Raw genomic sequence first — 24,681 nt, forward strand, 5'->3', positions numbered from 1 at the left:
TTCCGGGAGAAATTCCTTCGGAAATTCCATTAGGAATTCCTTCAAAAAAAGTCCTGGAGGAATTCTTTCAGAAATTTCGGGAGGAATTCCTTCGGAAATTGCTGGACGAATTCCTTTGGAGACTCCCGGAGGAATTCATTCGGAAATTCCAGGAGAAATTCCTTTAGGAATTCCTGGAGAAATTCTTTCGGAAATTCCTGAAGGAATTTCATCGGAAATTGCTGGACGAATTCCATTGGAAATTCCTGGAGGAATTCCTTCCAAAATTCTTGGAGGAATCCCTTCGCAAAATCCTGGAAGAATTCCTTCGGAAATTTCTGGAGAAATTCCATCGGAAATTCCTGAAGGACTTCGTTCGGAAATTACTGGAGGAATTCCAACGAAAATTCCTTGGCGAGGTCCTTCGAAAAATCTTGGATGAATACTTTTGGAAATTTCTGGAGGAATTCCTTCGGAAATTGCTGGACGAATTCCTTTGGAGATTCCTGGAGGAATTCTTTCGGAAATTCCAGAAGGAATTTCTTTAGGAATTCCTGGAGGAATTCTTTCGGAAATTCCGGGAGGAGTTGCTTCGGAAATTCCTGAAGCAATTTCTTCAAAAACTCCTGGAGGAATTCCTTAAAAAATTCCAGAAGGAATTCTTTTCAAAATTCTTGGAGGAATCCCTTCGCAAATTCCTGGAAGAATTCCTTCGGAAATTCCTGAAGGAATCCCTTCGAAATTTCTGGAGGAATTCCTTCGGGAATTCCTTGGGGAGTTCCCTCGAAAAATCTTGAATTTTTTTATTGTAATTTTTATTAACGTCACGCAAACTTATCGGTTAAACCATTATTTAAGTCAAGGAAACGAAACTATGTAGATAAAAACAGTACATGGGACAGCTAATTATTAAATTACATCGAAAAAAGAAGCAATCTGATTTTCTCAATGTTCAGTGTGCAAAGCGGTTCTGAAGGATGACATCGTTGGGGAACTTCTCGTTGCTAATGGCAAGCGATTCCAGCATTGCGCGCCGAAAACCAGAACGCTTTTGCCGGAAACAGTCGTGTGGGCGGGTACGATATACGAGTGCGTCCTATCCATCTGTCCTCTTCGCAGATGAATACCTTCGGAGATTTCTGGAGGAATTCTTTCAGAAATCTATAGAGAAATTACTGAGAAAATCCTTGGATGAATTCCTTAGGACATTCCTGAAAAAAAAAATCATTCTAAACATCTTAGGGAATGCTTTTTATGATTCCTGGACGAATTCCTTTGGAAATTCCAGGAGGAAATCCTTCGGAAATTGCTGGAATAATTTCTTCGGAAATTACTGGAAGAATTCCTTCGGAAATTCCTGGAGGTATTCTTTCGAAAATTCCTCGAGGAATTCTTTCAGAAATTCCTGGAGGTATTCCTTCGGAAATTCCTGGGGAAATTTTTTCGGAAAGTCTTTTAGGATTTTATTTTTCGAAATTCCAAGAGGAATTCCCTTGAAAATTCATGGAGGAATTGCTTTACAAATTCCGTTAGGAATTCCTTCAAAAATTTCTGCAGGAATTCTTTCGGAAATTCTTAGGGGAATTTATTCGGAAATTCCTGGAGAAATCCCTCCGGTATCTCTTGGATGCAATCCTTCTGAAATTCGTGGAGCAATTAATTCGGAAATTCCTGGAGAAATTCTGTCGGAAATTTCACCAGGAATTTTGCGAAGGAATTCCTTCAGGATTTTCCGAATGCATTTCTACATGTATTTCCGAGGGAAATCCTCCAGGAACTTCCGGAGAAATTCCTCCAGGAAATTTCGGAAAAATTCCTCCACAAATTTCTGGAGAAATTACTCTAGGAATTTCCGGAGGAATTCCTCCAGGAATTTCCGAAGGAATTCTTCCAGGAATTTTCAAGGGAATTCCTCTTGGAATTTTCAAAGGATTTCCTCCTGGAATTTCCGAAGGAATTCCTTCATGAACGTCCGAAGAAATCCCTCCATGAATTTTCGAAGGAATTCCTCCATGAATTGCCGAACAAATTGCTCCAGGAATTTTGCCAAGGAATTTCTAAAGGATTTTCAAAGGATTTCCTCCTGGAATTTCCGAAGGAATTCCTTCATGAACGTCCGAAGGAATGCCTCCATAAATTTCCGAATGAATTCCTCCAGAAATTTTCCGACGGAATTCCTCTACGAATTTCCAAAGAAATTCCTCGAGGAATTTCCGGAGGAATTCCTCCAAGAATTTCCGAAGAAATTCTTCTAGGAATTTTCAAAGAAATCCCTCTTGGAATTTTTAAAGGATGTCCTCCTGGAATTTCCGGAGGAATTCCTCCATGAATGTCCGAAGGAATTCCTCCATGAATCTCCGAATGAATTCATCCAGGAATTTTGCACAGGAATTTCTAAAGAATTTTCCGAAGGAATTCCTACATGAATTTCCAAAGATATTCCTCCAGAAATTTTCCGACGGCATCCCTCCATGAATTTCCGAAGAAATTCCTCGAGGAATTTCCGGAGGAATTCCTCCAGGAAATACCGAAGGAATTCCTTCATGAATTTCCGAAGGAATTCCTCCAGGAATTATGCGAAGGAAATCCTAAAGCATTTTCCAAAGGAGTTCCTCCATGAATTTCCGAAGGAATTGCTCCGGAAATTTTCCGAAATAATTCATTCACGAATTTCTGAAGAAATTCCTTCACGAATTTTCAAAGAAATTCCTCCATGAATTTCCGGATGAATTTCTCCAGAAATTTCCGGAGGAAATTCTCCAGGAATTTCCGAAGGAGACCCTCCAGGAATTTTCAAAGAAATTCCCTCTGCAATTTCCGAAGGAATTCCTCCCGGTATTTCCGAAGGAATTCCTTCATAAATTTCCGAAGGAATTCCTCCAGAAATTTCCGAGGGAATTCCTGCTGTAATTTCTGGTGGAATTCCTCCAGGGATTTTCAAAGCAATTTAACCTGGAATTTTCAAAGGTTTTCCTGCCGGAATTTCCGAAGGAGTTCCTCCATAAATTTCAGAAGGAATTCCTCCAAGACTTTTGCGAAGGAATCGCTCAAGGATTTTCTGAAGGAATTCCTCCATGAATTTCCGAAGGAATTCCTCCAGAAATTTCAGGAAGGAATTTCTGCAGGTATTTCCGAAGGAATTACTCCAGGAATTTCCGAAGAAATTCCTCCAGGAATTCCCAAAGGAAATCCTCCACGAATTCTCGAAGGAATTCCTCCAAGAATTTCCGAGGGAATTCCTCCTGGATTTTCCCGAAGAATTCCTCCATGAGTTTCCGGAGGAGTTTGTCCAGGAATTTCCGTATTAATTCCTCCAGGAATTTTCAAAGGAATTTCTCCTGGAATTTTCAAAGGATTTACTCCCGGAATTTCCAAAGAAATTTTTTATGGATTTGCCTTGAAATACCTCTAAAAATTTCCGAATGACGCTTGTCCTTAAAAAATTTTCATTAGGATTTTCTCACATAATCCCCAAACGTGTTTCTGAAGGAATGTTTGAAGAAGTTTCTCAAGTTTTCGAAGATATTCCGCAATACATTTTTGAAGGAATTTCTTGAGGAATTTCCGAAGAAACTTCTCAAGGATTTTTCGCTGGAATTCCTTGAGGAATTTCGTAAAGATTTATTTAAAAAAAAAACCGAAAAAATTCCTCAACGAACTTATCAAACAATTTCTCACGAAATTTCCGAAGGTATTCCATAAGACATTTCAGACATATGTCAAAAAAATTTCCAAACGAACTCCTTTATCAATTTCCGAATTTTCCTTATCAAGGCATTTTTAAAGGAATTCTTCAAAGAATTTCCGAATGAGTTCCTCTAGGAAATAAAAAAATCACAAAAAGCATTTCTTCAGGAATTGCCGAAATGTTTTTTCAAGGAAGTTTTGAAAGATTTTTAAAGAAATTCCTTATGGAATTTCAGAAGGGATATATCATGAGACTTTTAGTGGAATTTTTTCAATATTTTCGAAAGAATTGCTTCAGGAATTTGGGAAGGAATTCTCACAGAAATTTCCGGATGAATTCCTTCAAGAATTTTTGAAGGTATTCCTCAAGGAGTTTTCGGAAGAATTCCTCACGAAAACTCCGAAGGAGCTCAAGGAATATTCTAAATCTATTTCAAAGAAATTCCTCAAGGATTTCCCGAAGAATCTTCTAAAGGAAATCGTGGAAGAACTCTCAAAGGAATGTCTTATGGAATTTCTCAAGGAACTTTAGAAATGAAGGAATTCCTCAAGAAATTTCTGAAGAATTTGTCAAGGAATTTCCGGTGGAAATCCTCAAGGATTTTCGAAATAAATTCCTGAAATTATTTTCTAATTGATTCCTTTAAAAATTTCCGAATGTATTCCTCTAGCAACTTTCAAAGATATTCCTCCAGGAATTTCCGAAGGAATTCCTTTAGAAATTTTCAAAGAATTTTTTCCGGTAATTCCTAAGGAATTCATTAAAGGATTTTTCGATAAAATTTCTCTAAAAATTCCTTAGCGTATTCCTCAAGGAAAGGAATCTTAGTTGATTGAAATTTTTGAAAGAATTCCCGGAGAAATTCTTAAAGTATTTTCTGGAGCTTCTCAAACGAATTTCTGGTGGAATTAAGAATGACATTTGTAAAGAATTACTGGGGAAATTCTCAAAAGAATGCATGGTGATATTCGTAATAAAACTTCTGGAGGAATTATTGAAGAAATTTCTGAAGGTATTCCCAACGGAATTACTGCAAGTTTCCCGAAGGTAATTTCTGCTGGAATATCTACATTAAAATAACCTGGAAAAATATTAAAGAAATTTCTGGAGAAACTGCTGGATAAATTCGAATTCATGATGGCATTTGTTAAGAAATTCCTGAAGCAATATCTCGAGGAATTCCTCAGGATTATAATCATATATGATTCTTCCATTGAATCATTCCTGTTATTTTTTTTTAAATGATGAAGTATTTGATCTCCTTGTTACCACCGACAAACAGACATACTACTTAGAAGAAATTTGTTTCAAAACCATCGTTTGGCATCTCACTAGCACCCTCTATAATGCTCAATCCGAAGCATTCATTTGCAGGTGTTGTTTCCCTCGGTTCGATGTAACAATTTAGCAGGTGACGACTCCCTCGTGGCGTTACCCATTCATAAAACATGAATGAAGGTTCATGATTGAGTCATTTTATGTAAACATTGATCGGCGTCGCGTTCATTTCTCTTAAAAATTGAGAGGTGGTGTAGGCACCACACTGCATTTTCAAAGTGGCCGTTAAATCGTGCGACGATTGCGATTTGAGTGGTATGTCTGTTTGTCTGTGTTGTTACTGCAAAGTGGTTTTCAGTGTAAGGGTGCTCGCCCCTCCCTGGCCGAAAAGCTGGCTACGCCCTTGTTTAAGGAGAATCCCTAAATCAATTCTTTGAAAAATCCTTTAATGAATTCCTGGAATAATCTGTACAGGAATTCTGGAAGGAATCCATGGAGAAATTTCTGAAGAAATTCATAGAGGAATTTCTGGTGGAGTTCCAGGAGAAATTTGAAGAGGAATTTCTGGAGGAATTCCAGGAGCAAATTCAGAAGGAATTTCTGGAAGAATTAATGGAGGAAGCATCGGTGGAATTTGTGGAGGAATCCATGAAATAATTCCTGGAGGAATGTGTAGAGAAAACCGAGGACAAGAAATTCCTGGATTAGTTCTTGGAGGAAACCCTGGAAGGATTCCGGTGAAATTCGTGGTAGAAATGCCTGGATGAAATCCTGGAAGAATGCCAGGGGCAATACCTGGAATAATTCTTGAATGAATTCCGGAAAGAATTTTTGGGGAAATTTTTAAAAGAATCCCTTGAGGATTTCCTGGAGGATTCCTGAAAAAATATTTGAAGGAATTCCTAGAGAAATCTCAGGAGGAATTCATGCAGGAATCCCAGGAGAAATTATTGGAATAATTCTTGGATAAACTCTGGGAGGAATTCTTGAAGAAATTTCTTAATGAATCTCTGGAGGATTTTATAGATAAATTCTTGGAGAAATTGCGGTAGTAATTTCTGAAGGAATCTTGGAATGCCTGGAGGAATTCCTATAGAAATCTCTGGAGGAACTTCTGAAGGAATGCCTGCAGGAACCCCTGTATCAATTGCTGGAGGAGTATCGCGAGATATTCCTTAAGAAATCCTTCGAGGAAACCCTGGAGAATTTCCTTCAAGAATCCCTGAAGAAATTCCTGGACTAATACCTGGAGGAATCTCTGGATAAAATTCTAGATGAATTCCTGGTGGAGTTTTTAGAAGAATTCTGGGAGGGACCTCTAGAAGAACTCCCGGAGCAATCTCTAGATGAATTCCTAGAGAAATCCTGAAATGAGTCCATGGAGAAACTCCCAGGAGAAATTTCTAAAGAAACCTCTTGAAAAATTCCTAGAGGAATCCTTAGAGAAATTTCTAGAGAAATTCTTGGAAGAATTCCTGGGTTCTTGGAAAAATCTCTGGAGGAATCCCTGAAGCAATTTTTGGAGGAACCTCAGGAGGAATGCCTGGAAAGTTCTGGACAAATTTCTGCAGGAAGTTCTGGACAAATTCCTTGCGGAATCCCAGGAAGAATTCCTGGATAAATTTGTAAAGGAATTCCTAGAATGAATTCCTGGAGGAATCTCGACAGAAATTCTGGAAGCAATTACTGGAGGAATTTTAAAAGAAATACCAAGATAAATTTTTGAAAAAATTCCAAGAGAAATTTCTGAATAAATTCCAATAGAAATTTGTAGAGTAATTCCCAGAGCGATTTTTGGAGGAATTTCTGGAGGAATTGCGGTAGTAATTTATGAAGGGATTCCTATGGGAGTTCCTTGATCAATTCCTGGAGGACTTTCTGAAGAGATTCTTGGGGTAATTCTTAAGAAACCTCTTGAGGAATTCCTGGAGGCATCCTCAAAGGAATTTCTAGAGAATTACCTGGAAGAATCCCGGGGGGAATACTTGGAAATAAACCTGGAGGAATCCCTGAAACAATTTCTGGACGAACCTCAGGAGGAATTCCTGTACAAATCTTCATAGGAAATCTTGGGGAAATTCCGTGGAACTATTAATGGAAGAACTCCAGGAGGAATCCCTAAACGAATACCTTGAGGAATCCCTGAATGAATTCCTTGAAGAATCTCTAAGAGGAATTCTGGTAGAAATCTATGGAGAATTTTCTGAAGGAATTCCTGGAGAAATTTTTAGAGGAATTCTGAAAGGAATTTCTGGTGGAGTTTCAGGAGGAATTTCCAGAGGAACTCCTGGAAGAATTCCAGAAGGAATTCCAGATGGAATTTCTGGAGGGATCCATGAAATAATTCCTGGAGGAATGTGTAGAGGAAACCCTAGAGAACAAATTCCTGGATTAATTCTTGGAAGAAACCCTGGAAGAATTCCTGGATCCATTTTAAAATAAATTCCCGGAGGTATTCCTGAGGAAATACCTGGGGTAATTCCTGTAGAAATTCTTGGTAGAACTCTTGCAGAAGTCCCTGGAGAAATGCCTGAATAAAATCCTAGAGGATTGGCAGGAGGAATACCTGGAATAGTTCTGGAAAAAAATCAGGGAGGAATTTCCGAAGGAATCCCTTGAGGAATTTCTGGAGGAATCTCAAGATTTATGATGAAATACAAAGTTCGATTTCTGAGAGAATTCCAGGAGGAGTTTCTGATGAATTCTTAGAGGAAATACTGAAGAAGCCGCTGAAATTCCTGAGGAAATCCTGAAATCCTGGATTAATTCCTGGGGGAGTTTCTGAAGGAATCACAACAAGAGTTCTTGCAGACATTTTTGAAATAATCCCGGAATTCGTTTTTGAAAGAATAACAGAAGAAATTTTCGGTGAATCCCTGGAGGAACTCGAAGTAATTTCTGAAGAAACCCGATGAGCAATCCCGGAAGCAACCCCATGAGGAACTCTATGGAATCTCAGGAGAGCTTTCTTAGCGAATACCTGGAAGAATTTTTGTAGGAATATTCCTGGATAAAAAAATTGAAGAAATCAATGTCTGCGGTAATTATTGTAGGGATACTAGGATCCGTAAAAGTTTTTTTGTACAATTTTTTCAAACAATTCTTGGAGTATTTTTTTAATAATCTCTAAGTAAAATTTTCTAAAAGAAATACTTCGAATCATTCCAGATGTAATTATTGCAGCAATCTCTAGTGGAATTCTGGTAGGCATATATGGAGAAATCCCTGTAGAAATCTCTCAATACCTGCAGAAATACCTTAAAGGTTCTCTGGAGAAATTCCTAAAGGAAACCTCGAAAAAAGCACTGGAACAATTGCTGGAGGAACCTCTGAAGATATCACAGGACAAATCCCCGAAAAAATGTCTAGTGGAATTTCTAGATGAATTCTTGATTGAATTTCTGGAAGAAGCCATGATGGAATCACTGAAGCAAGCTATGGAAAACAATCTTGGAGGAATTGTTCGTACTCATATAGTTTACGAAACTATGAACAAATCTAAAACAGTCATTTTGATTACTCAAAACTACAATACCAATTTGCACATTCACATATCGGGCGCCCATCCCGCTTAAAATTCATCTCAAGTCAGCCCCCCCCCCCCCTGGGCCCCCTCCAGGAAAAAATCCTAGCTACGCCAATGGAAATTTCTGGAGGAATGTCTGAAGGAACTTCTCGAGGAATTCTGAAGGAATTTCTGGAGGATTTTTTTAAGAAAGTTCTGAAGAAATTTATTAATGAATACCTGGAGGACTTCCCGAAGAAATTCCTGGAAAAATACTGGAGAAATTCCTTGAGGATTTCATGGAGGATACCCTGGAGGAATTCCTCGTAGAGTTCCTGGAGGAATTCTTGAAAGAGTTCAGAAAGATGTTCCTTTAGGATTTTCTGGAATAATTCTGGCAGAAATTTCAGGAGGATTTTCTGGAAGAATCCCCGAAGGGATTCCTGAAGGAATTTCTGGAGGAATTTCAGACGTTCTTCCTTTAAAAAAATCTGGAAGGATTCCTGCAGGAATTTCTGGAGTAATTTTTGAGGAATTTCAGAAGAAATTCATGGATGAATCCCTGGAGGAATTCCTGAGGAAATTACATGGATGAATCCCTGGAGGAATTCCTAAGGAATTCCTGGAGGTTTTTCTGGAAGAATTTTTGATGAATTTCTGAAGAAATCTATGCGATTCCCTCTAGAAATGACTGGAGGAATGTCTGAAGGATCTCCTAGCTAGAGGAATTTCGGAAATAATTCCTGGAAGAATTTCTGGAAGATTTTTTTAAAGAATTTCTGAAGAAATTCATTCACGAATCCATGGAGATATTCCTGAAAAAAAAAACCTGGAAAACTTCCTGGATAAATTCCTGGAGGAATCCGTGGAGGAATTTCTCGCGGAATTCTTCGAGGAATCCCTGCAAGAATTCCGGGGGACATTCCCGGGAAATTCTGGCAGAAATTCCTAGAGGATTTTCTAGAAGAGTTCCGTGAGAAATTCCTTTAGGATTTTCTAGAGGAATCCGTGGAGGAATTCCTAAAACAAACCCTGGAGGAAATATAGGAGGAATTCTGGCAGACATTCTTAAAAAAATCCTGGAAGAAATTTTAGGAGTAATTCTTGGAGTGTTTACTGGAGAAATTCCTGGAGGAATTATTTGATGAATTTCTGGAGAAATATATGAGGCTTCCTGGAGAAATTAATGGAGGAATGTCTGATGGAATTCCTGGAGGAATTTTTGGAGGATTTTTTCGAGAAATTTCAGAAAAAAAACATTAGTGAATGAATTCCTGAAGAAATTCGTCGAAATAATCCTGGAGAAATTCTTGGAGGAATCCGTGGAGGATTTTCAAGAGGAATTCCAGGAATAGTTTCGGGATTTTTTTTAGGATTTTCTGGAGGAATCCGTGGAGGAACTCCTGGAAGAAATTCCTGACGGCATCTTGGAGGAATTTCTGGGGAAACTCCTGAAAGAACTTTTGGGGCAATTACTGGAGGAATTAATGCACAAATCCTTAGAGGAATCTTTGTATATTGCAACAAGGATTCCGATCGAAATTTTCTATCTACGAATTCTGACTTAATCTTTGGAGTTTTCTCCAATTCTAGCAGCACTTATTGTCCAAGATTTAAATTATTTCACAACGACATTAATTTTTTAATAATTGATAATTTTCTTGATTTTTTCCATTGTATTTGATATTTTTATAAAATTTTATATGAGTCGAGATAACGACTTCATATTCAAGTTTCGCATTGCCTTGTAATCATCACCATTTGAGGCTTTCTCCAGAATCGCAATATGCAGTTCTTGGCGAGGTTAGCACTACAGCATGTTGAAATCCCTTCTTGGGAATTCATATTGCGTATAACACCATGATTCCATTTTGCACCATGATCAGTTATTACGCCATCATTGTAGTGCCCCCTAAGCAAGAACCCTGCGCACGCTAGTGGAGGAATGAACGAAGGAATGTTTGGATACCTTTCCGGAGTATCTAATTTCTGGAAGATTGAACGAAGAATGTTTTTGGAAAATTCTGGAGGAAATACGAAAAAACTTAAAAGGCATGAACGAATAAATCCCTCAAGGAATCCCTGAAGGACTCTCAAAATCAGGAAAGGAAGTCGCAAAAGTAGCTGTGAATAAATTGCTGATGGCATATTTGAGAAAAAAAAAACCCCGAAAGAGTCTAGAGGATACCTATCTTTATGAATCTTTCTCTATGGATTCTCCGAAAAGATATCATAGGATTCTCTAAAATATTTCCCCTAAAAGTTTTTGGAATGAAATTTTGATGAATGCAATGAAATTTGATTGTATTATGTATTTATACTTTATAAATAATATCGCAAAAATGGAAAATGGATGGCAAATTATCGCTCCCTCTCGCCATACCGTCGAGTCACGCTTTCAATCGCGATCATCCATCCGATTGCGGTCTTGTCGTCTTTAATGGTCTCGTTACTTTTCACGTGCTTCACGCTCCTTGTGGCGGGTGTCTGTCGGAAGTTCTCTTCACTCGTATCCTCGCTCCCGTCTTCGGTCGTAATCTCGGTGCCGCTCCTCGTGGATTCTTTCATTTTTTCTGCTACCGGTTGCCGAGCAATCCCGCTTACCACCGCCATTCCTGATCCGGATGGTGTTTTTTTTTTCTTTTTCTCCTTTGTCTTCAGCGCCTCGACAATTTTCTCCATATTTTCGTCATCGCTGGACATTTCCTCGTACAAATCATCATCCAGAGCGGACACCTTAAGCTTCAGTTTGTTGTTTTCCTCCAGACCGTGCCGCTTCTTGATCGGGGGCAAAAATATGTCGCAGACGCGTTCCTCCGCAGTAGGTAATCGATGAACTCGTCCATCTGAACCAACTAATGACCCATCTGGTTCCGGCACAACAACTTTCGGCTGTTTCCAGGTACTTGTAGCAATCTAGCTAAAAATCGGTCAGCCGTAACCGGAATGCCCCAAGTGCCCGAGCTTACGTGAATTCTTCGTTTTTTCTATGAATTTCACCACAATCCCCTTCTCCGGCTGGATCTGCAACATCTTCAGTGCCCGCCTAGAAAGCGAATGTCCATCGCTTTGTCCACCACCAATTCCGCCGCCAGGGCACCTTGCAGTTCTTTGGATCGTAGATAAGCAAGCTGATGATTTTCTCGGTCAGACTGCCGCCGATTGGTGCCGGGACGTTTTTTTTTTGCCCTTTGCCGTATTGTTGACCATCGTTACCGGTCCGAGTGGAACCGGATTTTACTACAAAAACTGTGAAACCGGGAAAGCTGGCACAAACTGCAATGGGACCAATTTCCCAAAGGAATCTGTGGAGGAATTTTAAAGAGACGAAATGTTCTAGAGAAATCCTAAAGGCAATTACTGAGAGATTTGCTAATCGATATTACTTACCTACCATTATTAACTTTCACAATTTTCAGTTAGGCAGTTTTTGCTTTGTGCTGCTAAGGATTAAGGGCGGACGGGACGGTCGGGGAAATATCCGCCATTGCTCTGTTGCTACTAAGATGGTAATCTCAGATTCTACTTCATATTTTGCAACAAAAACCTATCACTGTGTATGCTCACTTGCAGTGCATATGCTGATTGTTTTTCAGCATCTTCAGTGCGATAGAACTCGAGATTACCATCTTCAAAATCGCGAGGCAAATTGTTAGAAAGAGAGGCAAGATAGGAAAAATAACACGGCGTCCCGTTTCACCTTAATCTGGTTTATTTACATCTAGCTACCATCCACAGTGGAAGTAAAGTTGTAGTAGTGAAAACCCAACCATGTTCACTACTACAACTCTACTTCCACTGTGGATGACAGCTAGATGTAAATAAACCAGCATAAAAATCTGGAGCTCGATTTGAATAGGTCGTATGTGCTTTTGTCGATTAAAATTTCGATCAGTTGGATTCGCTTATTATAGCGAAAACCGTTGAAATTGAGCAAAGTTGATACATACAGCAGAATCCTCACAAAACGGGCTTTCTGTTCCATCATTAAAAGTTTGTAAAATATGTGCCATATTGCTACAATGGCTAAAATAAACTGATCGAATTTTATATCGACAAAAGCACATACGACCTATTCAAATCGAGCTCCAGAAATAATCCCTAACCGGCGTCTAACAGCCCAGAGCAAAAAATGCCTAACGTTAGGCTCATGTTAGCCAAAACATACCTAACAAAGGGTCGAGCTCGAAAATATGTCTAACGAAAGTGTGTCATATTAGCCTGAATTTTGTCGAACCTGAGCCTAACGTGAGGGATTTTGTTAGCCTAACTGTCTCACCGGTTTGTCTTACATTAGTCTCATGTGACCCTAACGTTTCTTGCTGGGACATCTACAAAAGAGACACGCATACATTTGAACGTGATTACCACTATAGGTGCAGCTCAGCAGCATTGTGGCATGGGACAAGCAATCTTCAACTTCTTTGTGTTGTCTCTTTCGTTCGTCGTTTGGTTCGTTCACTGCTGCTCTGTTCAGTTAGGAATCAATATTCACGGGGTGCCGTAAAATTTATTCCTCGTGAGGCATGTATACTCACGAACGTTTTTGGGAACGATAATTGTATGTTCATGTTCACGGATTCATTCAGCCAAGCCCTGGTGGTACAGATAGTGATGAATCATCACTATCTGTACCACTTTCAACAGGTCATTAGAGTGTACAGTCTCCACTTCAGACTTTTTTAGGCTACAAGTTTATAGCTATTTTAATTACTCACTTAATCTATCAGAAATCTTGCGGTTCGCTTCATCTATCGTCGGTCGGCGTACATTCAATCCAAATTCTGCCTGCGGTTTAACTTTCAGCAGGCGGCTCCCCAAGTCGGCAACCGAACAAACAATCGATCGCCAACTGGCGTCTTCGCCGTCTATCCAGTTGTAAATTTGATTAATCAGTTTCTCTCTTCCCATGTCAGTAGCAGGCTACCTATATGTGGGAATGTGCTCTTCTGGCCAGGCGGATCGCTAGTAGTAGCAGTATTTAATTCATCCACTGGATGAGGTTGCGTCGAGGTAGTTACTCCTGCTATTATTATTGCATGCATGTTCTTACCGCTTGCGGCATGATTTGCTCTCTGTGGCGACTCTTGGCCTCCACACAGTGGATGTAAAGTAGGGGAATGCGGACTTTTTTAAGCTGTTGAATTTTTTTGAACGAAATTGTGTCATTGAATCTACATTGACATCTCCAGCAGCAGAGGTGCTTTAATCGATTTGTTGAACGGGAAGAACTAATATAGTGAAGAAAAGCATAAACATGAAATTCACATGGTATAAACACGAATAGGGTAGCGCACCCAGAAATCGCCCACACCCCAGTTTTCGCCCACGTACTGGATATTTTTTATTTTAAATACATTAAATCTGTTTTTGAATGATTAATTTTCATGACAATACATAGTTTTACATTATTCTTAATCAAAAACCTAAAATTGTAGCATCACATTCTGAAATTGATTCGTAAATCGTATGCTTAGACAAACCATGCTAGACCAAGCCCTCAGCATATGTTAAATCACTAGAAATGCCATACATGAAAATAGGCATAAATGTATATATTGAAAGTGTTTATCGATATATTTTCGTTTATAACGTTGAATATCAATTTAAATATATTTTAAAAGCTCTTTTAAACGGAAATGTTGTGATTAAATTCGCGAAATTCCATTTAAATCAGATGGCGAAAACTGGTACTCGAATTAAGACGCAGATCCATAATTCGCCCTGGGCGAATCTTCATATACTGTACTTCTCATACCCGCTGAGCCAGTTTTCGACCCTCTTGGGCGAATTTTACCGGAAAGCTGTTATTTTTATGAAAGCGGTGAGAAGGCCTAAACTTGCTTTATTCTAGTTCAAAATCGTTTATCTGGTAGGTATTTTGATAAGAAGGTGGAAGGGATATATTGTTAAGTAATCCCGCATAGAAAAATACCAATTGACATAAAGTCCAAACAAGGTTAGTTTTTTCTCATGATGTTTATTGTTGAACAATGTAAAATCATATGCTGACGACCATAAATTACAATTTAGGTAAACCATATCAGATAGTGGCAATATGTTATAGTAGCCAAGTATTGTTGAGCTATATGTAGATGCAAACTCGTTTGTAATGTAAACTGTTTCGAGAAGGTAGCAAAATTCTTGGCGTTCATCCAAAATATATTATTTTTTGCGATAGAGTCCCACTACCGTGTGTTCCTTTGTTTCGTCTGAAGTAAAAAGACCCAATTCCTAATAAGAAAGCATAAATTGAAGCTTGTAATATTCAAATCTGATCGCTTGATGCGCTGGTTATCATGAATTTAACAACATAACAATTTCTGAAACAAAAGTTTGATTCTCGCTCAAAACGTAATTTACGCGTTAATATGTCCAATGTGTCCAATATGATGATCAGAAATATTTCTTCCTTTGGATCATTCTTCTTAAGCCTTCAGTACACGCTTTGCCAAGTGTGCAAACTTTTCCGCACGCATAACCCAGCAGGCCAAAAACGGTCGCAACATTGACAAAACATTGGAAATGTCAAGCGTTTACTTCGATGTTTTAGTTTTGCAATTTAAGGGATTAGTAGGCGCTGAAATTGTAAATATTTTTGTCAGATTTTTCCTTCTTTTCTGTTCTTTAGAGTTATTAATAGTGCAAAAAGTGACATGATCACTCAAGTTCATCATTCCCTTTTCGGCCAAAAGGCAATCGGCCAAACGGCAATCGGCCAAATCACCCTTTTGGCCAAATGGCGTTCGGCTAAACGACATTCGGCCAAATAATATGAAACCAGGTCACTGTGTTGTGTAAGAGGCAAATGGAGAATGCTACAACTCAAAATTCAGACTACTTCTGATCTAGTACTCGATTGTGTCTTATTTTTGAAAAAAAAAATGCTGCACCGGTTCATAATGATAATTGTTCAATGGAAAACAAATTTCAAATCAAATAAGGCCAAAAATGATATAAACAAAAGATGGAAAATTAACGGAAATAGAAGTAATTCTATCATGTGGGAACCCACGGTACCCATGGCCGGCTATTTGTGGTGTATTTTCTTAACTGGCAACACAATAGATACATCATTTTGACGTCATACATTAATGTTTTAGTTCATCTGCAGATAAATTACATTATCTTAAGCATCAAAACATGTAAAGAATGTTAAAACAATAAGTTTTTAAAGTGGGCGAAAACTGGTTCCAATGGTGGGCGAAAATAGGATCAAGGGGGTCGAAATTGGGGACCTTGAGGTCGTTTTTAATTAAACCATTTATTAAAGATTTCACGACATTATTTATAAATTTTTGTCCCGTAATAGCAAGAACACATGCGTTTTAACATATTTACCGAAAAAATGTTGTTGACTTGCCCTAGAAGTATGATTTTTAAGCTGCGGAAGACAAATTCCCGCATAAACTGGGCGATTTCTGGGTGCGCTACCCTAATATTCAATTGTTTATGCATTGAAACGTACAAGGAACACACAGAAATAATAAAGAAAGTTATATTAAAAAACTAATGAAAAAGTATATGTGGGCTAGAAATTGGCCGAATTCATAGCTTATAAGATCACCAAGTTCATCTAAAATTCAACATTACATTTTAGTGACGCTCGCAAACAACACTGTGTATATGGTCTGCTGTGGGCAAACGAATGCGATCATCACTTCCTTTCCCTTGTCCACATAGACTTGCAATAGACGTAGCACAGAGAAAAAAATATGTAATTAAAATTCAGCGAGAAATCATGCACATAAAGGGAATGCTAGAGTTAGTGCACTTTTACATGAGATATAGTGTAGAATTACAATACCATCGTGTGAATTTCCGCCAACCATCGCGTAAACCATCATGGACATCAACCGGTTACGCGACTATTAGCAGAAATTTACACGAACGTAACGTAATTTTACATGATATCTCATGTAAATATGCACTAACACTAGCATTCCCTTTATGTGCATGATTTTTCGCTGAATTTTACATGAATATTTTTTTCTGTGCAGACGTCGTTCTCGTCTCACCGAAGATCACTCATATTTACCCACATTGAAGACTTTTGTTGGTCCGGAGCTGTCCGGAGTAGTTATCTCATTTGCCCTTTTGTATGGAAGTGCTGAACAGGCTAGGTTTGCACTGAGTGTGAATTCAAGAGCTCTTTCGATAAGTCATCAAAACATTATAATTCAGCGTTTGTAAAAAAATGCCTTAATTTTATTCAACTGCTTTGATTATGTACGATTTTGTAACGTCCATGTTATTGCGAAGATTCCACCTGTTTAGACTCCTGCGCGAAAATTAGTTGCGTGAATATTTCATGCGTGGGCCCACAGATATAAAACCAGACCACGTCCTGGTGAATATTTTACGCTGTGTTTTAAGGTACACATTTGGTGATAGTTTTTCATTGCAAACAAACATTTTTGACGCACCTACGCTAAAAATGAGCCTAATAATTTATTTGCGTCGGAATCTATAAATCTTCACAACGGGCAATAGATACGTGTATCTACGTGTGTCGCGGGGCACCATCATCCCCTACAATGAAGCAACTTTTTTTTTTACTGCATGTAACCGTCCGGCGTCTGCGGCACGTATAGATAGATAGAGAGAAAATAGGCGAATGATAGATAGAACGCGAAACGAATAAAAGCAAATGTAGATGTTTCGACCTTTGTCCTAAATTTGCTTCGCATACGGTTTTGTACCGTCGTCGGCGGTTATGTACGTATATGTACCTCTATGCATGTTTGTTTTTAATTTAACTCCGTTTTGCTTTCTTCTTTGGTTATTGCAATTCACGGTAACCACCACACTTGGTGGGTGTGTAGCTGCCGGTCTGATGTTTTCTTTTCGCCAAGGAAGTATCTATAGTGCGGCATGGTTTTCCGGTCTCAAGTTCATCTCTGCCACGGGTCGTCAAACTCTATGATTTTACGGCAGTTTTTTATTGCAAACTTTCTCGCTCGTCAATTCAATTGTAATATGGTGACAAAAAAGGTGGTGCTAAGGTTAGATTAGGATTTTTTTTTTGTGACTTGACATTAAAAAGTAAAACAAAATCTAATTTAATTATATAATCTTCAAATCGAAACATAGCACAATCCTAGGCGTAATTTCTAGCAAATCACATATAAGATATCCAGGGCAATTGACGAGGAAGCAGAATATCATTTGGCAGCACTTACAAGTCACTTGCAGAGGACTTACGAGTTACGAGCCTCAAATATAGCTAACGGAGCATGCGTGTACCTTCGGTCGCTACATTTCGATGGTACTGCGAGTTCGAGCTTAGTTACAAATAAGTCGAAGATCTGTTTCATAACGCCTAGGTCCATCCCGCGCAAGGAGCTGATGGCAGCTCTACTCCTGTAACGAATTTCATCGGCGCATGATCAGAGCTTCGTGAGTTGTACCAGCTCTTCAAGTTCGACCTAATCAACGATTCTGTCAAGTCAAGAAGGTAAAGTGGATCACAATTCTCCCAACACGCCTCATTTTGAAGGGCCATGGGAGGCAGGCGTTAAAAGTGTAAAGTCTATCCCGAAAAAAGTCTATCAGTCCACCTCTCTGACAATAAAGGAATTTGCGGCCTTGCTGTGTCAAATTGAGGCTATTTTGAACTCTCTTTGTACATTTCTCTGACCCCAATGACCCAACCGTTTTGATCCCTGGCCATTTAACGATCAATAGACCTTTAACTTCTATCCCTCAGCCTCTTCTTGATGACATTCCTCTAAACCGCGTTTTCAAAAAGGGCAGCACATTCAGCTTCTTCGACAGCATTTCTGGCAATGCCGGTTAAAAGAATATTTGGACAATTTCTAAAATATGTTAAATTAGCCATAACGGATATACACATGATGAAACACGTAAAGAAACCTATATTTTTTTAAAACCCGTGATTGGAGCCCATAACTCTTTTTGAAATTACTTGCGTCGGTAAAAAAAGATTAAAGGAAACCCAAAGAGAAATACAAATATGTACATTATTATAGAAAATTACGCCAAGCAAACAAAGCAAACAAAGCTTCTCGAGTTACTCAATCAAAAATTGCAATAGACGTCATACCCTTAAAAATAGAAATTCAGTTTTCGAGTTTATGTGCATTGAAAGCAATCATTTCCAGCGGGCTTGAGTGTCAACTCATTTAAGTTCCAACGGTCATCTTTCATTTCCATACCTTTCATCGTATGCAGCCCAACATAAAATTATCGAACATTTTGTGACGCGATATCTTGTGGAAGTAAGGTAAACATTATAAATGGCAGCAGTAAAACTCTGCACCTAATGAACAGTCGACCATAAATAACCTGTAGCATCCAAAGCAGATCGTAATTACGAATGGAGTATAATTTCTTTTAATGCACATCATATGGGTTCCACTCATTCTTAGTTAAAATGCTCCGTATATATTTGCGCATTTCTTTCGCTAAGCTATTCTACGTATCATTCATTCATGCATGGAGGTTGGTGCTTACCGTGTTGATTAATCATTTTAATCAATTAACGCGCATTATTGTGCCTGCCCGTCTGCAGATTGGCGTCCGCTGCGATGTACAGTTATTTATTTGCGTAATTTAATGATTAACTTTATTAACGACTTGTGCTATTCTATCTTCATCGTGCATTCGTATGGATATACTCCGATTCGGATGGAAACGCAGAAAATGAAGTGTTTTGCAGTCTTTCATTGCAGACACCATCGCATGTGGATGGTAACAAAATCAGATATTCTCAACCATTTTAGCTAGAGGATTGTAGCATTAACTGCATGGATGTACGATAAACATGTTAATTTTATGTTAAAAAATATACTGCTGCTCTCCTGCTACGTAATTTTAATGCATATCATTGGAATATGGATAACATCATTCTCTCACAGAATAATAAAAAAATAACTATGGTGCCGATGGGAATGCGCTGGGGCGCTAGGATTCCAATGAGAATACACTGGGACTCCGATGGGAATCCACTTCGATTCTGATGGGAATCCACTGGGATTTCGATGAAAATCCACTGCAATTCCGATGGAAATCCACTGGGATTCCATTGGGAATCCACTGCGAGTTCGATGGGAATACCCGCTTGGATGCCACTGGGAATTCGCCTGGATTCCACTGAGAATCCGCTTGGATTCCACTGAGAATCCGCTTGGATTCCGGTGAGAATCCGCTTGGATTCCGGTGGGAATCCGCTTGGATTCCGCTGGGATTCCGCAGGGATTCTGCTGGGATTCCGCAGGGATTCTGCTGGGATTCCACTGTGATTCCACTGGGATTCCGCTGGGATTCCGCTGCGAATCTGTTGCGATTCCGCAGGGATTACACTGGGATTCCGCTGCAAATATGCTGGAAATCTGCTGAGATTCCGCTGGGAATCCTCTGGGATTCAGCTGGGATTCCGCTGGGATTCAGCTGGGATTCCGCTGGGATTTCGCTGGGAATCCGCTGGGAATCCGCCGGGATTCCGCTGGGAATCCGCTGGGAATCCGCTGGGATCCCGCTGGGAATCCGCTGGGATTCTGCTGGGATCCCGCTGGGAATCCGCAGGGATTACGCTGGAAATCCGCAGGGATTACGCTGGAAATCCGCTGGGATTCCGCTGAAAATCCGCTGGGATTCCGCTGGGAATCCGCTGGGATTCCGCTGGGAATCCGCTGGGATTCCGCTGGGAATCCGCTGGGAATCCGCTGGGATTCCGCTGGGAATCCGCTAGGATTCCGCTGGGAATCCGCTGGGATTCCGCTAGGATTTCGCTAGGATTCCGCTGGGAATCCGCTAGGATTCCGCTCGGAATCCGCTGGGAATCCGCTAGGATTCCGCTGGGAATCCGCTGGGAATCCGCTAGGATTCCGCTGGGAATCCGCTAGGATTCCGCTGGGAATCCGCTAGGATTCCGCTGGGAATCCGCTAGGGTTCCGCTGGGAATCCGTTAGGATTCCGCTGGGAATCCGTTAGGATTCCACTGGGAACCCGCTGGGAATCCGCTAGGATTCCGCTAGGAATCCGCTAGGGTTCTGCTGGGAATCCGTTAGGATTCCGCTGGGAATCCGTTAGGATTCCACTGGGAACCCGCTGGGATTCCGCTGGGATTCCGCTGGGATTCCGCTGGGAATCCGCTGGGATTCCGCTGGGAATCCGCTGGGAATCCGCTGGGAATCCGCTGGGATTCCGCTGGGAATCCGCTGGGATTCCGCTGGGAATCCGCTGGGATTCCGCTGAGAATCCGCTGGGATTCCGCTGGGAATCCGCTGGGATTCCGCTGGGAATCCGCTGGGATTCCGCTGGGAATCCGCTGGGATTCCTCTGGGAATCCGCTGCAATTCCGCTGGGAATCCGCTGGGATTCCGCTGGGAATCCGCTGGGATTCCGCTGGGAATCCGCTGGGATTCCGCTGGGAATCCGCTGGGATTCCGCTGGGAATCCGCTGGGATTCCGCTGGGAATCCGCTGGGAATCCGCTGGGAATCCGCTGGGATCCCGCTGGAATCCGCTGGGATTCTGCTGGGATCCCGCTGGGAATCCGCAGGGATTACGCTGGAAATCCGCTGGAATTCCGCTGGAAATCCGCTGGGATTCCGCTGGGAATCCGCTGGGATTCCGCTGGGAATCCGCTGGGAATCCGCTGGGATTCCGCTGGGAATCCGCTGGGATTCCGCTGGGAATCCGCTGGGATTCCGCTTGGAATCCGCTAGGATTCCACTGGGAATCCGCTGGGAATCCGCTAGGATTCCGCTGGGAATCCGCTAGGATTCCGCTGGGAATCCGCTAGGATTCCGCTGGGAATCCGCTAGGATTCCGCTGGGAATCCGCTAGGATTCCGCTGGGAATCCGCTAGGATTCCGCTGGGAATCCGCTAGGATTTCGCTAGGATTCCACTGGGAATCCGCTAGGATTCCACTGGGAATCCGCTAGGATTCCGCTGGGATTCCGCTAGGAATCCGCTAGGATTCCGCTGGGAATCCGCTAGGATTCCGCTGGAAATCCGCTAGGATTCCGCTGGGAATCCGCTAGGATTCCGCTGGGAACCCGCTGGGATTCCGCTGGGAATCCGCTGGGATTCCGCTGGGAATCCGCTGGGATTCCGCTGGGAATCCGCTGGGATTCCGCTTGGAATCCGCTGGGATTCCGCTGGGAATCCGCTGGGATTCCGCTGGGAATCCGCTGGGGTTCCGCTGGGAATCCGCTGGGATTCCGCTGGGAATCCGCTGGGATTCCGCTGGGAATCCGCTGGGATTCCGCTGGGAATCCGCTGGGATTCCGCTGAGAATCCGCTGGGATTCCGCTGGGAATCCGCTGGGATTCCGCTGGGAATCCGCTGGGATTCCGCTGGGAATCCGCTGGGATTCCGCTGGGAATCCGCTAGGATTCCTCTGGGAATCCGCTAGGATTCCTCTGGGAATCCGCTAGGATTCCTCTGGGAATACGCTAGGATTCCTCTGGGAATCCGCTAGGATTCCTCTGGGAATCCGCTAGGATTCCTCTGGGAATCCGCTAGGATTCCTCTGGGAATCCGCTAGGATTCCTCTGGGAATCCGCTAGGATTCCTCTGGGAATCCGCTAGGATTCCTCTGGGAATCCGCTAGGATTCCTCTGGGAATCCGCTAGGATTCCTCTGGGAATCCGCTAGGATTCCTCTGGGAATCCGCTAGGATTCCTCTGGGAATCCGCAAGGATTCCTCTGGGAATCCGCTAGGATTCCTCTGGGAATCCGCTAGGATTCCTCTGGGAATCCGCTAGGATTCCTCTGGGAATCCGCTAGGATTCCGCTGGGAATCCGCTAGGATTCCGCTGGGAATCCGCTAGGATTCCGCTGGGAATCCGCTAGAATTCCGCTTAGAATCCGCTAGAATTCCGCTGGGATTCCGCTGGGAATGTGCTAGGATTCCGCTGTGAATCCAATAGGATTCCGCTGTGAATCCGCTAGGATTCCGCTGTGAATCCGCTAGGATTCCGCTGGGAATCCGTTAGGATTCCGCTGGGAATCCGTTAGGATTCCACTGGGAACCCGCTGGGATTCCGCTGGGATTCCGCTGGGAATCCGCTGGGATTCCGCTGGGAATCCGCTGGGATTCCGCTGGGAATCCGCTGGGATTCCGCTGGGAATCCGCTGGGATTCCGCTGGGAATCCGCTGGGATTCCGCTGGGAATCCGCTGGGATTCCGCTGGGAATCCGCTGGGATTCCGCTGGGAATCCGCTGGGATTTCGCTGGGAATCCGCTGGGATTCCGCTGGGAATCCGCTGGGATTCCGCTGGGAATCCGCTGGGATTCCGCTGGGAATCCGCTGGGATTCCGCTGGGAATCCGCTGGGATTCCGCTGGGAATCCGCTGGGATTCCGCTGGGAATCCGCTGGGATTCCGCTGGGAATCCGCTGGGATTCCGCTGGGAATCCGCTGGGATTCCGCTGGGAATCCGCTGGGATTCCGCTGGGAATCCGCTGGGATTCCGCTGGGAATCCGCTGGGATTCCGCTGAGAACCCGCTGGGATTCCGCTGGGAATCCGCTGGGATTCCGCTGGGAATCCGCTGGGATTCCGCTGGGAATCCGCTGGGATTCCGCTGGGAATCCGCTGGGATTCCGCTGGGAATCCGCTAGGATTCCGCTGGGAATCCGCTAGGATTCCGCTGGGAATCCGCTGGGATTCCGCTGGGAATCCGCTGGGATTCCGCTGGGATTCCGCTGGGATTCCGCTGGGAATCCGCTGGGATTCCGCTGGGAATCCGCTGGGATTCCGCTGGGAATCCGCTGGGATTCCGCTGGGAATCCGCTGGGATTCCTCTGGGAATCCGCTGCAATTCCGCTGGGAATCCGCTGGGATTCCGCTGGGAATCCGCTGGGATTCCGCTGGGAATCCGCTGGGATTCCGCTGGGAATCCGCTGGGAATCCGCTGGGAATCCGCTGGGAATCCGCTGGGAATCCGCTGGGAATCCGCTGGGATCCCGCTGGGAATCCGCTGGGATTCTGCTGGGAATCCGCAGGGATTACGCTGGAAATCCGCTGGGATTACGCTGGAAATCCGCTGGGATTCCGCTGGGAATCCGCTGGGATTCCGCTGGGAATCCGCTGGGAATCCGCTGGGATTCCGCTGGGAATCCGCTGGGATTCCGCTGGGATTCCGCTGGGAATCCGCTGGGAATCCGCTAGGATTCCGCTGGGAATTCGCTAGGATTCCGCTGGGAATCCGCTAGGATTCCGCTGGGAATCCGCTAGGATTCCGCTGGGAATCCGCTGGGATTCCGCTGGGAACCCGCTAGGATTCCGCTTAGAATCCACTAGAATTCCGCTTAGAATCCGCTAGAATTCCGCTGGGATTCCGCTGGGAATCCGCTAGGATTCCGCTGGGAATCCGCTAGGATTCCGCTGGGAATCCGCTAGGATTCCGCTGGGAATCCGCTAGGATTCCGCTGGGAATCCGCTAGGATTCCGCTGGGAATCCGCTAGGATTCCGCTGGGAATCCGCTAGGATTCCGCTGGGAATCCGCTAGGATTCCGCTGTGAATCCGCTAGGATTCCGCTGGGAATCCGCTAGGATTCCGCTGGGAATCCGCTAGGATTCCGCTGGGAATCCGCTAGGATTCCGCTGGGAATCCGCTAGGATTCCGCTGGGAATCCGCTAGGATTCCGCTGGGAATCCGCTAGGATTCCGCTGGGAATCCGCTAGGATTCCGCTGGGAATCCGCTAGGATTCCGCTGGGAATCCGCTAGGATTCCGCTGGGAATCCGCTAGGATTCCGCTGGGAATCCGCTAGGATTCCGCTGGGAATGTGCTAGGATTCCGCTGGGAATCCGTTAGGATTCCGCTGGGAATCCGCTGGGATTCCGCTGGGAATCCGCTGGGATTCCGCTGGGAATCCGCTGGGATTCCGCTGGGAATCCGCTGGGATTCCGCTGGGATTCCGCTGGGAATCCGCTGGAATTCCGCTGGGAATCCGCTGGGATTCCGCTGGGAATCCGCTGGGATTCCGCTGGGAATCCGCTAGGATTCCGCTGGGAATCCGCTAGGATTCCGCTGGGAATCCGCTAGGATTCCGCTGGGAATCCGCTAGGATTCCGCTGGGAATCCGCTAGGATTCCGCTGGGAATCCGCTAGGATTCCGCTGGGAATCCGCTAGGATTCCGCTGGGAATCCGCTAGGATTCCGCTGGGAATCCGCTAGGATTCCGCTGGGAATCCGCTAGGATTCCGCTGGGAATCCGCTGGGAATCCGCTAGGATTCCGCTGGGAATCCGCT

The 24,681-nt window shown here is 43.1% G+C and overlaps 1 protein-coding gene and 1 pseudogene across 1 annotated transcript in view; both read right to left on the reverse strand.

Annotated features, from left to right (window-relative positions):
* Positions 1 to 24,681, reverse strand: part of LOC115269232 (uncharacterized) — a 169,305-nt gene that overhangs the window by 93,665 nt on the left and 50,959 nt on the right. The gene's annotated exons all lie outside the window — the stretch shown is intronic.
* Positions 3,185 to 24,681, reverse strand: part of LOC134285140 (pre-mRNA-splicing factor 38-like) — a 35,953-nt pseudogene continuing 14,456 nt past the window's right edge.

This window comes from Aedes albopictus, chromosome 1 (genome assembly GCF_035046485.1).
Source record: "Aedes albopictus strain Foshan chromosome 1, AalbF5, whole genome shotgun sequence".
NCBI classification, from domain to species: domain Eukaryota; kingdom Metazoa; phylum Arthropoda; class Insecta; order Diptera; family Culicidae; genus Aedes; species Aedes albopictus.